This window comes from Taeniopygia guttata, chromosome 12, assembly GCF_048771995.1.
Source record: "Taeniopygia guttata chromosome 12, bTaeGut7.mat, whole genome shotgun sequence".
NCBI classification, from domain to species: domain Eukaryota; kingdom Metazoa; phylum Chordata; class Aves; order Passeriformes; family Estrildidae; genus Taeniopygia; species Taeniopygia guttata.
The window spans coordinates 5,001-20,200 of NC_133037.1; the positions used below are offsets into that span (position 1 = coordinate 5,001).

Here is a 15,200-nt window from a genome sequence, read left to right on the forward strand (position 1 = left end):
CCCTAACCCTAACCCTAACCCTAACCCTAACCCTAACCCTAACCCTAACCCTAACCCTAACCCTAACCCTAACCCTAACCCTAACCCTAACCCTAACCCTAACCCTAACCCTAACCCTAACCCTAACCCTAACCCTAACCCTAACCCTAACCCTAACCCTAACCCTAACCCTAACCCTAACCCTAACCCTAACCCTAACCCTAACCCTAACCCTAACCCTAACCCTAACCCTAACCCTAACCCTAACCCTAACCCTAACCCTAACCCTAACCCTAACCCTAACCCTAACCCTAACCCTAACCCTAACCCTAACCCTAACCCTAACCCTAACCCTAACCCTAACCCTAACCCTAACCCTAACCCTAACCCTAACCCTAACCCTAACCCTAACCCTAACCCTAACCCTAACCCTAACCCTAACCCTAACCCTAACCCTAACCCTAACCCTAACCCTAACCCTAACCCTAACCCTAACCCTAACCCTAACCCTAACCCTAACCCTAACCCTAACCCTAACCCTAACCCTAACCCTAACCCTAACCCTAACCCTAACCCTAACCCTAACCCTAACCCTAACCCTAACCCTAACCCTAACCCTAACCCTAACCCTAACCCTAACCCTAACCCTAACCCTAACCCTAACCCTAACCCTAACCCTAACCCTAACCCTAACCCTAACCCTAACCCTAACCCTAACCCTAACCCTAACCCTAACCCTAACCCTAACCCTAACCCTAACCCTAACCCTAACCCTAACCCTAACCCTAACCCTAACCCTAACCCTAACCCTAACCCTAACCCTAACCCTAACCCTAACCCTAACCCTAACCCTAACCCTAACCCTAACCCTAACCCTAACCCTAACCCTAACCCTAACCCTAACCCTAACCCTAACCCTAACCCTAACCCTAACCCTAACCCTAACCCTAACCCTAACCCTAACCCTAACCCTAACCCTAACCCTAACCCTAACCCTAACCCTAACCCTAACCCTAACCCTAACCCTAACCCTAACCCTAACCCTAACCCTAACCCTAACCCTAACCCTAACCCTAACCCTAACCCTAACCCTAACCCTAACCCTAACCCTAACCCTAACCCTAACCCTAACCCTAACCCTAACCCTAACCCTAACCCTAACCCTAACCCTAACCCTAACCCTAACCCTAACCCTAACCCTAACCCTAACCCTAACCCTAACCCTAACCCTAACCCTAACCCTAACCCTAACCCTAACCCTAACCCTAACCCTAACCCTAACCCTAACCCTAACCCTAACCCTAACCCTAACCCTAACCCTAACCCTAACCCTAACCCTAACCCTAACCCTAACCCTAACCCTAACCCTAACCCTAACCCTAACCCTAACCCTAACCCTAACCCTAACCCTAACCCTAACCCTAACCCTAACCCTAACCCTAACCCTAACCCTAACCCTAACCCTAACCCTAACCCTAACCCTAACCCTAACCCTAACCCTAACCCTAACCCTAACCCTAACCCTAACCCTAACCCTAACCCTAACCCTAACCCTAACCCTAACCCTAACCCTAACCCTAACCCTAACCCTAACCCTAACCCTAACCCTAACCCTAACCCTAACCCTAACCCTAACCCTAACCCTAACCCTAACCCTAACCCTAACCCTAACCCTAACCCTAACCCTAACCCTAACCCTAACCCTAACCCTAACCCTAACCCTAACCCTAACCCTAACCCTAACCCTAACCCTAACCCTAACCCTAACCCTAACCCTAACCCTAACCCTAACCCTAACCCTAACCCTAACCCTAACCCTAACCCTAACCCTAACCCTAACCCTAACCCTAACCCTAACCCTAACCCTAACCCTAACCCTAACCCTAACCCTAACCCTAACCCTAACCCTAACCCTAACCCTAACCCTAACCCTAACCCTAACCCTAACCCTAACCCTAACCCTAACCCTAACCCTAACCCTAACCCTAACCCTAACCCTAACCCTAACCCTAACCCTAACCCTAACCCTAACCCTAACCCTAACCCTAACCCTAACCCTAACCCTAACCCTAACCCTAACCCTAACCCTAACCCTAACCCTAACCCTAACCCTAACCCTAACCCTAACCCTAACCCTAACCCTAACCCTAACCCTAACCCTAACCCTAACCCTAACCCTAACCCTAACCCTAACCCTAACCCTAACCCTAACCCTAACCCTAACCCTAACCCTAACCCTAACCCTAACCCTAACCCTAACCCTAACCCTAACCCTAACCCTAACCCTAACCCTAACCCTAACCCTAACCCTAACCCTAACCCTAACCCTAACCCTAACCCTAACCCTAACCCTAACCCTAACCCTAACCCTAACCCTAACCCTAACCCTAACCCTAACCCTAACCCTAACCCTAACCCTAACCCTAACCCTAACCCTAACCCTAACCCTAACCCTAACCCTAACCCTAACCCTAACCCTAACCCTAACCCTAACCCTAACCCTAACCCTAACCCTAACCCTAACCCTAACCCTAACCCTAACCCTAACCCTAACCCTAACCCTAACCCTAACCCTAACCCTAACCCTAACCCTAACCCTAACCCTAACCCTAACCCTAACCCTAACCCTAACCCTAACCCTAACCCTAACCCTAACCCTAACCCTAACCCTAACCCTAACCCTAACCCTAACCCTAACCCTAACCCTAACCCTAACCCTAACCCTAACCCTAACCCTAACCCTAACCCTAACCCTAACCCTAACCCTAACCCTAACCCTAACCCTAACCCTAACCCTAACCCTAACCCTAACCCTAACCCTAACCCTAACCCTAACCCTAACCCTAACCCTAACCCTAACCCTAACCCTAACCCTAACCCTAACCCTTGACCCTAACCCCTAACCCCTGACCCTAACCCCTGACCCTAACCCTAACCCCTGACCCTAACCCCTGACCCTGACCCTAACCCTGACCCTAACCCCTGACCCTTGACCTTGACCCCTGACCCTTGACCCCTGACCCTTGACCCCTGACCCTTGACCCTTGACCTTTGACCCCTGACCCTTGACCCCCTGACCCTTGACCCTTGACCCCTGACCTTTGACCTTTGACCCCTGACCTTTGACCCCTGACCCCTGACCCTTGACACCTGACCCCTGACCCTTGACACCTGACCTTTGACCCCTGACCCTTGACCCCTGACCCCTGACCTTTGACCTCTGACCCTTGACCCCTGACCCTTGACCCCTGACCTTTGACCCCTGACCCCTGACCCTTGACCCCTGACCCTTGACCCCTGACACCTGACCTTTGACCCCTGACCCTTGACCCTTGACCCCTGACCTTTGACCTTTGACCCCTGACCTTTGACCCCTGACCCCTGACCCTTGACACCTGACCCTTGACACCTGACCTTTGACCCCTGACCCTTGACCCCTGACCCCTGACCTTTGACCTCTGACCCTTGACCCCTGACCTTTGACCCCTGACCTTTGACCCCTGACCCCTGACCCTTGACCCCTGACCCCTGACCCTTGACCCCTGACCTTTGACCCCTGACCTTTGACCCTTGACCCCTGACACCTGACCTTTGACCCCTGACCCTTGACCCCTGACCCTTGACCCCTGACCTTTGACCTTTGACCCCTGACCTTTGACCCCTGACCCTTGACACCTGACCTTTGACCCCTGACCCTTGACCCCTGACCCTTGACCCCTGACCTTTGACCCCTGACCTTTGACCCTTGACCCCTGACACCTGACCTTTGACCCCTGACCCTTGACCCCTGACCCTTGACCCCTGACCTTTGACCTTTGACCCCTGACCTTTGACCCCTGACCCTTGACACCTGACCCCTGACCCTTGACACCTGACCCTTGACCCCTGACCCCTGACCTTTGACCTCTGACCCTTGACCCCTGACCTTTGACCCCTGACCTTTGACCCCTGACCCCTGACCCTTGACCCCTGACCCTTGACCCCTGACCTTTGACCCTTGACCCCTGACCTTTGACCCCTGACCTTTGACCCCTGACCCCTGACCCTTGACCCCTGACCCTTGACCCCTGACCCCTGACTCCTGACCCTTGACCCTTGACCCCTGACCCGCTAACCAGCTAACCCTAACCAGCTAACCTGGTTACCCTAACCTGGTAACTAGGTAATCCTAACTAGGGGCGGGGTTAGGGGCGGGGTCAGGAGAGGGGGAGGGGCCGGGGTTGGAGCCGGGGGGCGGGGCCTCGGGGAAGGGAGTGGCCGGGGGCGGGGCCCCGGGGAGGGGGAGTGGCTGGGGGGCGGGGTTAGGGTTGGGGGAGTGGCCGGGGGGCGGGGTTAGGGTTGGGGGAGGGGCCGGGGTTAGGGTTGGGGGAGGGTTAGGGTTAGGGGAGGGGTTTGGGTTGGGGGAGGTGCTAGGGGGCGGGGTTAGGGTTGGGGGAGGGGTTAGGGTTGGGGGAGGTGCTAGGGGGCGGGGTTAGGGTTGGGGGAGGGGTTAGGGTTGGGGGAGGGGCTAGGGGGCGGGGTTAGGGTTGGGGGAGGGGCTAGGGGGCGGGGTTAGGGTTGGGGGAGGGGTTTGGGTTAGGGGAGGGGTTAGGGTTGGGGAGGGGTCGTGGGAGGGGTTATGGGTGGGGACTGGGTTAGGGGAGGGGTCAGGTGAGGGGGTGGGGTGCGGGGAGGTGTCAGGGTGATGTGAGGGGGTGGGACTACCTGCTAGACCCCTCCCCTAGACCCCCTATATGTATATATAAAAAAGAAGAAAAAATATATGTCCGGTGCAGCAGTAGAAAATTTGATGCTCCCAGGGAGTAAATAGTTTTCTTTTTAAAATTTTTTTTTTTTTTTTAATTATTTACTCCCTGGGAGCATGGATTTTCTACTGCTGCTTTTCTATTCTAAAAGTAGAAAGGAAGAGAAAAAGAGAGGAGGAGAGAGTGAAAAGAAGAAGAAGAAGAGGAGGAGAGAGGAAAAGAAGAAGAAGAGAAGACAAAGAAGAAAAGGAGAGAGGGAGAAGAAGAACAAGAGACAAAAAGAAGAGGAGAGAGGGAGAAGAGGAGACAAGAAGAAGACGAGAGAGGGAGAAGAACAAGAACAAGAGGAGAGAGGGAGAAGAACAAGAGGAGAGAGGGAGAAGAACAAGAACAAGAGGGGAGATGGAGAAGAGGAGACAAGAAGAAGACGAGAGAGGGAGAAGAACAAGAACAAGAGGAGAGAGGGAGAAGAACAAGAGGAGAGAGGGAGAAGAACAAGAACAAGAGGGGAGATGGAGAAGAGGAGAGAAGAAGAAGAGAGAGGGAGAAGAACAAGAACAAGAGGAGACAGGGAGAAGAAGAAGCAAAAGAAGAGGCGAGAGTAAGTAGAAGAAAACAAAGTGAGAAGAAGAAAAAGAGGAGAGTGTGAGAAGAACAGGAGAGAGTGGGAAGAAAGAGAGAGACAAATAACAGGAAGAAGAGTAAAAAGAAGAAAACACAGCGAGAAAAAGAAAACTTAGAGAGAAAGAGAAACCAAAAAAGTTAGATTGGAAAGGAGGAGAAAGGGAGAAGGAAAGGGGAGTAAGGAGAAAAACAGAGTGAAAGACAAAGAGAAAAGGAAACACTTTAAGTGAAAGAGAAAAGGAAATGGAGAGACATGACAAAGAAGACATAGAGGTAAAAGCCTACGGGGAAAAAAAGAAATAGACAGAATGAAAGATAGGGTTCAAGAGAGAAAAATAGAAAGAGACTTAAAAAGACAAAATAGTTAAAGTTGGACAAAACAGGAAGAAGGGTGAAAGTTAGAAACAAGGGAAATGATAGCAAGGGTTACAAAGACAAAGGCTGACAAACTTAAAGAAGAAAAAAAAGAAGAAAACACAGTGAAAGCTATATTGAAAGAGACAGATAAATGGACAGGAGGAAATACACATATAAGAATGCGAGAAAAAGACAAGGTTAGAGGGAAATAGGATTAGAGAAATGCAGAGATGGTGTTAGAAACAGGAACAAAGGAAAACAGAGCCAGAGACAAAGAGAAACAGTTAGATGTGGAAGTAAAAAGTGAAGAATAGACTGAAGAGGAAAGTAAGAGGCAAAGGGAGAAATAGGGTGAAAATGATATGACACAACCACACCAAATAAAGACAGGAGACAAATGGAGGGTGGGGCAGAGGGGTAAGGGGTATCATTATTAGGGCTGATTCATCTTTATTAATTTAATTTTTAATTTCAATTACAGGGAAACAATGTATACAAATGTTAGTACAGACACAAATACAATTAAAAATACATCATAACTAAGCACACAAGTACAAGTCTAATTTACATACAGCAGAATACATCAAAAGACAGGAACAACTTCAAACACAGAACAATACAATGTACTACAAGCCAAATACATAATGACGCAATATAACCGTGTCTCTGCTGCAGAAGAGTCCATTGCGCTTGTACAGTTAGATGCACCCGGAACAAAAACGGCTCACAACGCTCATGCAACTTGCATGCCCCCTTCACCTTACACACAAACTCACCTTCACACTCACAGGAACTGCTTTGTGATATCCGAGTCATCGTCCCTCCTCGGGAACGTGGTTCCCGGGAGACTCCCAAAAAATCCTCCTGCCTGACGAAAACCCCGGTCCCAGGACAGTCAGCACCCTAACTTTGGCGATGAACGTCGCCTCGCTGACCGGCCGGGACCGAGGAAAAAAAAACCCAGCCGGGGGGAAAAAAAAAAAACCCCCCGGCTGGGGATTTTTTATTCTAAATTTAAAAATGAGTTGAAAAACCTGAAAGGCAAAAGCCATACACACAAGGTTAGAACCACTCAACACACACACACACACAGCCCTCCTTCAGCTTACACACAAACCCACCCTCGCTCTCATCTCAACCGCTCGGCTAAGACCTGGCCAACAACACGCACTCGCAACGCTCCTCGGGAACGTGGTTCCCGGGAGACTCCCAAAAAATCCTCCTGCCTGACAAAAACCCCGGTCCCGGGACAGTCAGCACCCTAACTTTGGCGATGAACGTCGCCTCGCTGACCGGCCGGGACCGAGGAAAAAAAAACCCAGCCGGGGGGAAAAAAAAAAAAAACCCCCCGGCTGGGGATTTTTTATTCTAAATTTAAAAATGAGTTGAAAAACCTGAAAGGCAAAGGCCATACACACAAGGTTAGAACCACTCAACACACACAGCCCTCCTTCAGCTTACACACCAACCCACCCTCGCTCTCATCTCAACCGCTCGGCTAAGACCTGGCCGACAACACACTCTCACAACGCTCCTCGGGAACGTGGTTCCTGGGAGACTCCCAAAAAACATCATCCTGCCTGACAAAAACCCCGGTCCCGGGACGGTCCGCGCCCTAACTTTGGCGATGAACGTCGCCTCGCTGACTGGCCGGGACCGAGGAAAAAAAAACCCAGCCGGGGGGAAAAAAAAAAAACCCCCCGGCTGGGGATTTTTTATTCTAAATTTAAAAATGAGTTGAAAAACCTGAAAGGCAAAGGCCATACACACAAGGTTAGAACCACTCAACACACACACACAGACACGCCTGCAGATGCAAGCTCACACAAACTCTCACAGACAGACACAGACAATCACACTCTCTTCTACTAACACGGTGAATGCCACCCTTACGTGAAACACTACGCCGAAAGATATGCTTCGACGCATCTTATGACCGCGGCTCCTCGATGTCAATTGGTAGATTCCAGGAAATTCTGTAGGGACCCAGGAACCTGCAAGACAATGGAGGCGGTCAATGACTGACTATCTGACAGCCAGGAGCTATACCCACTCTGGGCCCATCAGTGTTGTACCCAAAACCCCACAGAAGACAGATGAACTGCAAAGTTTTACAACTGCTCTACCTAAGCCTGACTGTGTGCTCAAGCAGGGCAGCTCCGATCGTAATTGGCACAACAGAGGCGCACACAACATAAGCCAATGTAGGTACATACAATATGAGTACTCACAACATAAGCCAATGTAGGTACATACAACATAAGCACATACAATATAAGCCGACATAGGCAGGCGCAACATAAGCACATACAATATAAGCCAACATAGGCAGGCGCAACATAAGCACATACGATATAAGATGATATAGGCAGGCGCAACATAAGCACGTACAATATAAGCTGACAGAGGGAGGCGCAACATAAGCACATCCAATATAAGCCAACATAGGCAGGCGCAACATAAGCACATACAATACAAGATGACATAGGCAGGCGCAACATAAGCACATCCAATATAAGCCAACATAGGCAGGTGCAACATAAGCACATACAATACAAGATGACATAGGCAGGCGCAACATAAGCACATACAATATAAGCTGACAGAGGGAGGCGCAACATAAGCACGTACAATATAAGCCAACATAGACAGGCGCAACATAAGCACATACAATATAAGCCAACATAGGCAGGCGCAACATAAGCACATACAATATAAGCCAACAGAGATACGATATAACTGAGGACTTGACATAAATCTCCAGAAGATTAATTTTTGAGTCCTATATCCTTTGAAAAGGCAGAAGCTACAGAACTACTGTGGTCACATGATGAGGATCAAATACATTCCATATAGAAGTCCCAGAGAATGGCTACCAAATGTGAGAAGGACGATGGATGAGAACATCTTGTGTACATCTTCTCGTCCCAGAAAGTAAATATGTAAAGATGCCGGAATAAGTGATATCCGGGAAGGTATGTGAGAAAACTATGGCCGATACGGCACAGAATGAGGCCGCTAAAGCGCGGCAATGCGGCAAAGACCTATGATGCAGACATGACAGACAGAAGCGCAAACTGCCTGGCAGTTTCACCTTACGGACCCGAGATTCCTAGCCCAAGATGAGCCATGGGCTGATGATGCCAAAGGAAAGAAAGAACTACGGCACTAGCACATGATGATGAAATGTAACTCCTCTCAAGATGTTAGTGCCAAAGCACTTAAGAGGAAGCCTAAGAAGATCAGTAGGCCTAGAGAAGGAAGCGATGACTACGGGGTGACGGTGGCGCCAGCTCCGGACGTGAAGGCGGGCTCCTCGAGTGAAAAGATCCACGATGACGTCGAGAGTCGAAGAAGGCCGCCGACGCGAGCCTCGCGAGAACGTGGAGACCGATCGGAACTGCCCTGCCTGGCAAAGACCCTGGTGAGGCTGAGGAAAAACCCTCTCCCTTTGCTTCCGAGGGACCCATCCCGCTACGGGCCTCTTCTCTAAGCTAACACCAAATTGTCTCCTGTGATAGTAAAAGTTTTTCCCCTTCTCCCACCTACTGGCCCCAGCACTTAGCTTTTGCAAGACGACCGATGGAATCCAATGTCAGTCGGATGCGGGCGGCGACACGGTTTCTACGTCCGCTTCGGTGCTGCCGTTTCCAAACTTCAGCTACGTGCCTCTTCACGGTACCTAAGATAAAACAGAAAATGGAACTAGTGCCCACCAAAAGAGGAATCCCCGGAACTCTTACACACCGCTGCCCCAGCTCACCTGAAATCTTGACTCCACAGGCTGCCTGGAGGATACCTGCAAAATGAAAAAGGTACATGCTTAACATGCTGCTGCATAACAGTCACCTATGAGTGACCGTGCCTAAATGCCAACTCACCCGCTCGCCTCTGTTCCTTCACACACCTAGGGCAGTGACAGCACCTGCAAAAAAACAAAGCAAAAAAACCCACACTGAGATACTGTGAAAACACCATCCCCCTGAACCAAAAAGTACACCCACCCAGACCTTACGCTTGCACCCACCTGGCCTCGGATATCCGGACGAGAGGCATCTTGCGAGAGGAGTGCCTACAATAAAACAAAGTAACCAAGAGGGGATGCTTAGAATTGCACCAGAAATTGAGACAAGAGCCAGAACAACAGCTTCTGTCCACTGCTCACCTGGCACACTGGGCCTTGACTGCTCCTAGCTGCCCGGACTTCCTAAAATTAAACACAAAGACAAGCGCTGTAACACAGTCATCATGTAGGCTTCCCCTACAAACACAAACAATGACTGACCTTCTCAGGGAAACCCCCAACCGCACCAGGGCAGTCTGCCACAGAGTTAATCCATCTGCATCTGAAAGGAAGTTGGGAGAAAATTCAAAAAGCTGTTTGTTATTAACCTGTTAATAACTTAACAGGTCAAAACATCTAGTGTGAATTAAGGAATACTATCTTGAATGCAACTACATGCCCCACGCAAAACTGCAAATCTCTAGGACTGGTGCAATTACAGCAGGCTGTGAAGCAGGGCAGAGCAGCTCTGGGAGAAATATGTGCAGACACCCGTGATCCAGGACAGGATGTGACAAACGACGGGACAGGAGAGGGAGAGAGAGGTTTGCACAAGAAGAAGGTCTGCAAAGACCAAGAGACCCAAACAACCAAGAGTGCACCATAGACAAGTGACAGGACACACACCGGAACTGCTCTGCCCTGTGCACCTCAGCACTGAGATCAAAAGAAACACTTTCCCTTTAGGTGGACTATAGGAGACGCTTCTTGGACATCCCCATCTCTAAAACAGACACAAAAACCCCTTCTAGAAAGTCCCAACCCACCACCCCACTTCCATCCCCTCTGTGGGTCGTAACCCTCGACTTATCTTGCATGCATTCCGGAGATGTAAATCCCTGTTGGCTGCAGAAGGACGCCGTCTGCCTGTCTGGTAAGTTCCAGCTGTCACCTCTTGGTCTGCCCAGAGAAAGAAAACCAAACATCAGTACACAGTCTTAACAGCACATCGGACAAAACATGATAGTTCTGCTACTAACCATTCTCCTCAGAATGCCCGGGTTCTTGACCTGCACGCTTCAGGTCTGCTTGGATTCTGATGCCATCATTGCAGGGTACACCTAGGTTAAATGGAGACAAGGCGACATGGCATTGCTGAAACTTGAGTGGACTCACTCCCCCTCCCTACCTCCCCAACTCACTGCAATTCCTCGGCCATTCCTCGGGACTTCCCAGATGAGACCTTGAAATGCAAAATTGGAAGGCTCCGTCACAGGGTCCTGTAATACTTCCAGCGAGATCACAAGTGCATGAAACCTGGTCCATCAGCCAGTTGGTGACAGAGGTATGCGTACTCCGAGCCAATTCCCTAAAGCACAAAAATGAGGATGGATGCTTACAGTTGCACCAAAAACTGAAAGCCGAGTAAAAACAACTGCTTCTGTCCACTGCTCACCTTGGACACTTGGCCTTGACTGCTGCTATCTGCCTGGACCTCCTAAAATTAAAGGCAAAGAACACTGCTGTAACACAGTCCCCATTTCAGCTCTGCCTGCAAATACAAACAAATACAAAAACCCTAACCCTAACCCAAATACAAACAATACCCTGCTCATGGCAACAACCACCCCCAGAACTGGGGCCCTCTGCCACTGATTTGAACTGTCTGCATCTGAAAAGAAGTTAGGACTAGTGTCAAAGGGCTGCAGGACAACTTAACAGCACCAAACATGTTATGTCAAGCTCCTAATACAATCTAGAGCCCAACTACACCCTGCATAACAAATTTCAAGTCCCCAGGAATTGGGCTATTACAGGCTATGCAGCAGGGCAGAGCAGCTCTGGGAGAAATACATGCAGGCACCCGTGATGCAGGACAGGACGTGACAAAGGAGGGGACAGGACAGGGAGAGAGACATTTGCACAAGAAGAAGGTCTGCAAAGACCAAGTGACCCAAACAACCCAGAGTGCATCAGAAACAAGTGACAGGACACATACCGGAACTGCTCTGCCCTGTGCACCTCAGCACTGTGATCTAAACAGACACTTTCCCTTTAGGTGGTTTAAAGGAACACTTCTTGCACATCTCCGCCCCCAGAGCTCATTCAAAAGGCCCTCCATGTTCCTCGCCTTTGACCCCTCTGTGGGCCTTAGGCCTCGACTTATCTCTCAAACATCCGGGGATGAGAATCCATATCCTGTGCGAATGGAGGCTGCCACGCCTGCTAGGCATTTCCTATGGTCACCGGGCTGTGGTCCCTTGCTCACCTACAATCAAGAACACCAAACATCACTGCATGATCTTAGATGCACAATGGACAAAACCCAGCAATTCTGCTACTCACCATTCTCCTCAGAGTGCCCGGTTGCTCGGGCCGCACACTTTGACCAGTACAGAGGCTGCCACCATCATCGCAGGTCCTGCCTGGGTTAAGAAGAGACAAAGTGACTTGGCATTTCTGAAACCTAAGAGGACCTTGGCTCCCCCTCCCTACCTCGGTGACTCACTGCAACTCCTCGGCCCTTGCCAAAGACTACCCGGATGCCATCTTGCAATACAAAATTTCAAGGCTTCGTCTCAGAGTCCTAAAATACTTCCAGAGGACTCACAAGCACAGGAAACAGAGTCCATCAGCCGGTTGGTGACGGGGGATTGGCGTATTCCGACTGCATTGCCTAAAGCACAAAAAATGAGAAACGATGCTTAGATTCGCACCAAAAACTGAAACCTGAGCAAAAATAACTGATTCTGCTCACCTTGGACACTTGCCCTTGACTGCTACTATCTGCCTGGACCTCCTAAAAATAAAGGCAAAGAACACTGCTGTAACACAGTCACCATTTAAGCTTCCCCTGCAAATACAAACAATGACTGACCTGCTCAAGGCAACACCCTCAACCAGGACTACGGCGCTCTGCCACAGATTTGAACTGTCTGCATCTGAAGGGAAGTTAGAACTAGTGTCAAATGGCGGCAGGACAACTTAACACCACCGAACATGTTATGTCAATCTCCTAATACACTCTAGAGCCCAACTACACCCTGCATTACCAATTTCAAGTCCCCAGGACTTGTGCTACTACAGGCTATGCAGCAGGGCAGAGCAGGGCCAGGACTCATATGTGCAGACACCCGTGACACAGGACAGGACAGGGAGAGAGAGCTTTTGATGAGAAGAAAGGACTGAGAGACCCAAAGAACACAGGGTGCAACAGAGACAAGTGACAGGACACACACCAGAACTGCTCTGCCCTGCGCACCTCAGCACTGTGATCAAAAGAAGCACTTTCCCTTTAGGCATCCTAATGGGACACTTCTTGCACATGGCCGCCTCCCAAAGCTGATTCAAAAGACCCTCCCAGCGCCTCGCTTTCATGCCCTCTGTGGGCCTTAGTCCTCGACTTATCTCACAGGCATCTGGGGATGAGAATCCATGTCGCGTGCGAATGGAGGCCGCTTTGCCTGCTGGGCATGTCCTATGGTCAGCGGGCTGTGGTCCTTTGCTCAGCTACAAGCAAGAACACCAAATATCACTGCATGATCTTAGCTGCACAATGGACAAAACCCAGCAATTCTACTACTCACCATTCTCCTAAGGAGGCCTGGTTGCTCGGGCCGCACACTTAGGCCATGCTCGGAGGCTGCCACCGTCATCACAGGGTCTGCCTGGGTTAAGAAGAGACAAAGTGACTCAGCAACGCTGAAAATTAAGTGGACCTTGGCTCCCCCTCCCTACCTCGGCGTCTCACCGCAACTCCTCGGCCATTGCCAAAGGCTCCCCGGATGCCATCTTGAAATACAAAATTTCAAGGCTTCATCACAGAGCCCTGAAATACTTCCAGTGGGCTCACAAGTGCAGGAAACCCGGTCCATCGGCCAGTTGGTGAAAGAGGCTACGCATACTCCGAGGGGATTCCCTAAAGTACACAAACAAGAATGGATGCTTAGAGTTGCACCAAAAACTGAAACCTGAGCAAGAACAACTGCTTCTCTCCACTGCTCACCTGGCACACTGGGCCTTGACTGCTGCTATCTGCATGGACTTTCTAAAAATAAATGCAAAGAACACCGCTGTAACAAAGTCACCGCTTAGGCTTCCTAATGCTAACAATGACTGATCTGCTCCTGACAACACCCTCACCCAGGACTGATGCCCTCTGCCACTGATTTGAACTGTCTGCATCTGAAAGGAAGATAGGACTAGTGTCAAACGGCGGCAGGACAACTTAACACCGCCAAACATATTATGGCAATCAACTAATACAATGCAGAGCACAACTACACCCTGCATTACAAATTTCAAGTCCACAGGACTTGTGCTGTTACAGGCTATGCAGCAGGGCAGAGCAGCTCCGGGACAAATATGTGCAGACACCCGTGACACAGGACAGGACGTGACAAACGACGGGACAGGAGAGGGAGAGAGAGCTTTCGATGAGAAGAATGTGAGCAAGGACCGAGAGACCCAAAGAACACAGAGTGCACCAGAGACAAGTGACAGGACGCATACCGGAACTGCTCTGCCCTGAGCACCTCAGCACTGAGATCAAAAGAAATACCTTCCCTTTAGGTGGCCTAAGGAGACGCTTCTTGGACATCCCCATCTCCAAAACTGACTCCAAAACCCCTTCTGGGGAGTCCCAACCCAGCACCCCGCTTCCATCTCCTCTGCAGTTTTAGCCCTAGACTTATTTTGCACATATCTGGGGATGCAAATCCCCATTGGGTGCAGAAGGAGGCCTCTATTCCCGTCTCCAGGCCGTGGCCCCAACTTATCTTTTGGATGCCTGGTGCTATGAATCCATGTTGGACCTAAAATGAGTCTGCCTCGGAGGTGATCGCCTGTTAGTCTCTCAGTCAGCTAAAATAATGAACCTGAAAATCAATGGTTGAGTTTAGTGTTACATGGACCAAATCCCAATAAGTCAGCTACTTATCCTCTCCTGAGTGTGCCTGGGTCCTCAAGTCTCCAACTTCATCCTGAGTCTAAGGTATAGCTGTTATTAGAAAGGCAAAGTTACATGACATTTCTGTGAGTTCAGTGGATAAGTTTGTGTGCTATATGACACACGGATGCCTCTGCTATGCTTGTGAAAGGCCTTGCAAATAGACACCGTTTCTCACCCTACCGCCTACAAACCCCTACCACAGTAGCCCCTAACCAGGTACCCTGCTCACTCTCCCTCTCCTAGTCACAATCCTCAACTCACCTGAAGCCTCTATCTCAGACATCATCTTTGACACAGGGCAGATCCCTTTTGTGACATGATGAATTTGCTGAAAAAATGTTGTACTCAACATGATCTGGAATTACAGGAAGCTACTCCCCCTTAAAAAAAAAAAAAAAAAATCAGAAAATACAAAAGCACCTTACCACCCCAGAATGCATAACCCCAAATCACAAACTTAAATACTCCCTGTGTTCAACGTTGTTTTCTTCACAGTATCTTCAAAGCCTCTGTTGCATTTAAAGCCCAAAAGAACAAGCTG

The 15,200-nt window shown here is 49.8% G+C and overlaps 1 long non-coding RNA gene across 1 annotated transcript; it reads right to left on the reverse strand.

The window, feature by feature from the left end:
* Positions 1-6,123: 6,123 nt before the first annotated feature.
* Positions 6,124-9,668, reverse strand: LOC140684956 (uncharacterized). Its single transcript, XR_012058009.1, has 3 exons — positions 9,587-9,668; positions 9,469-9,504; positions 6,124-9,387 (listed from the first exon to the last, which is right to left on the reverse strand). It is a non-coding gene; the product is annotated as an uncharacterized lncRNA (long non-coding RNA).
* Positions 9,669-15,200: the final 5,532 nt, after the last annotated feature.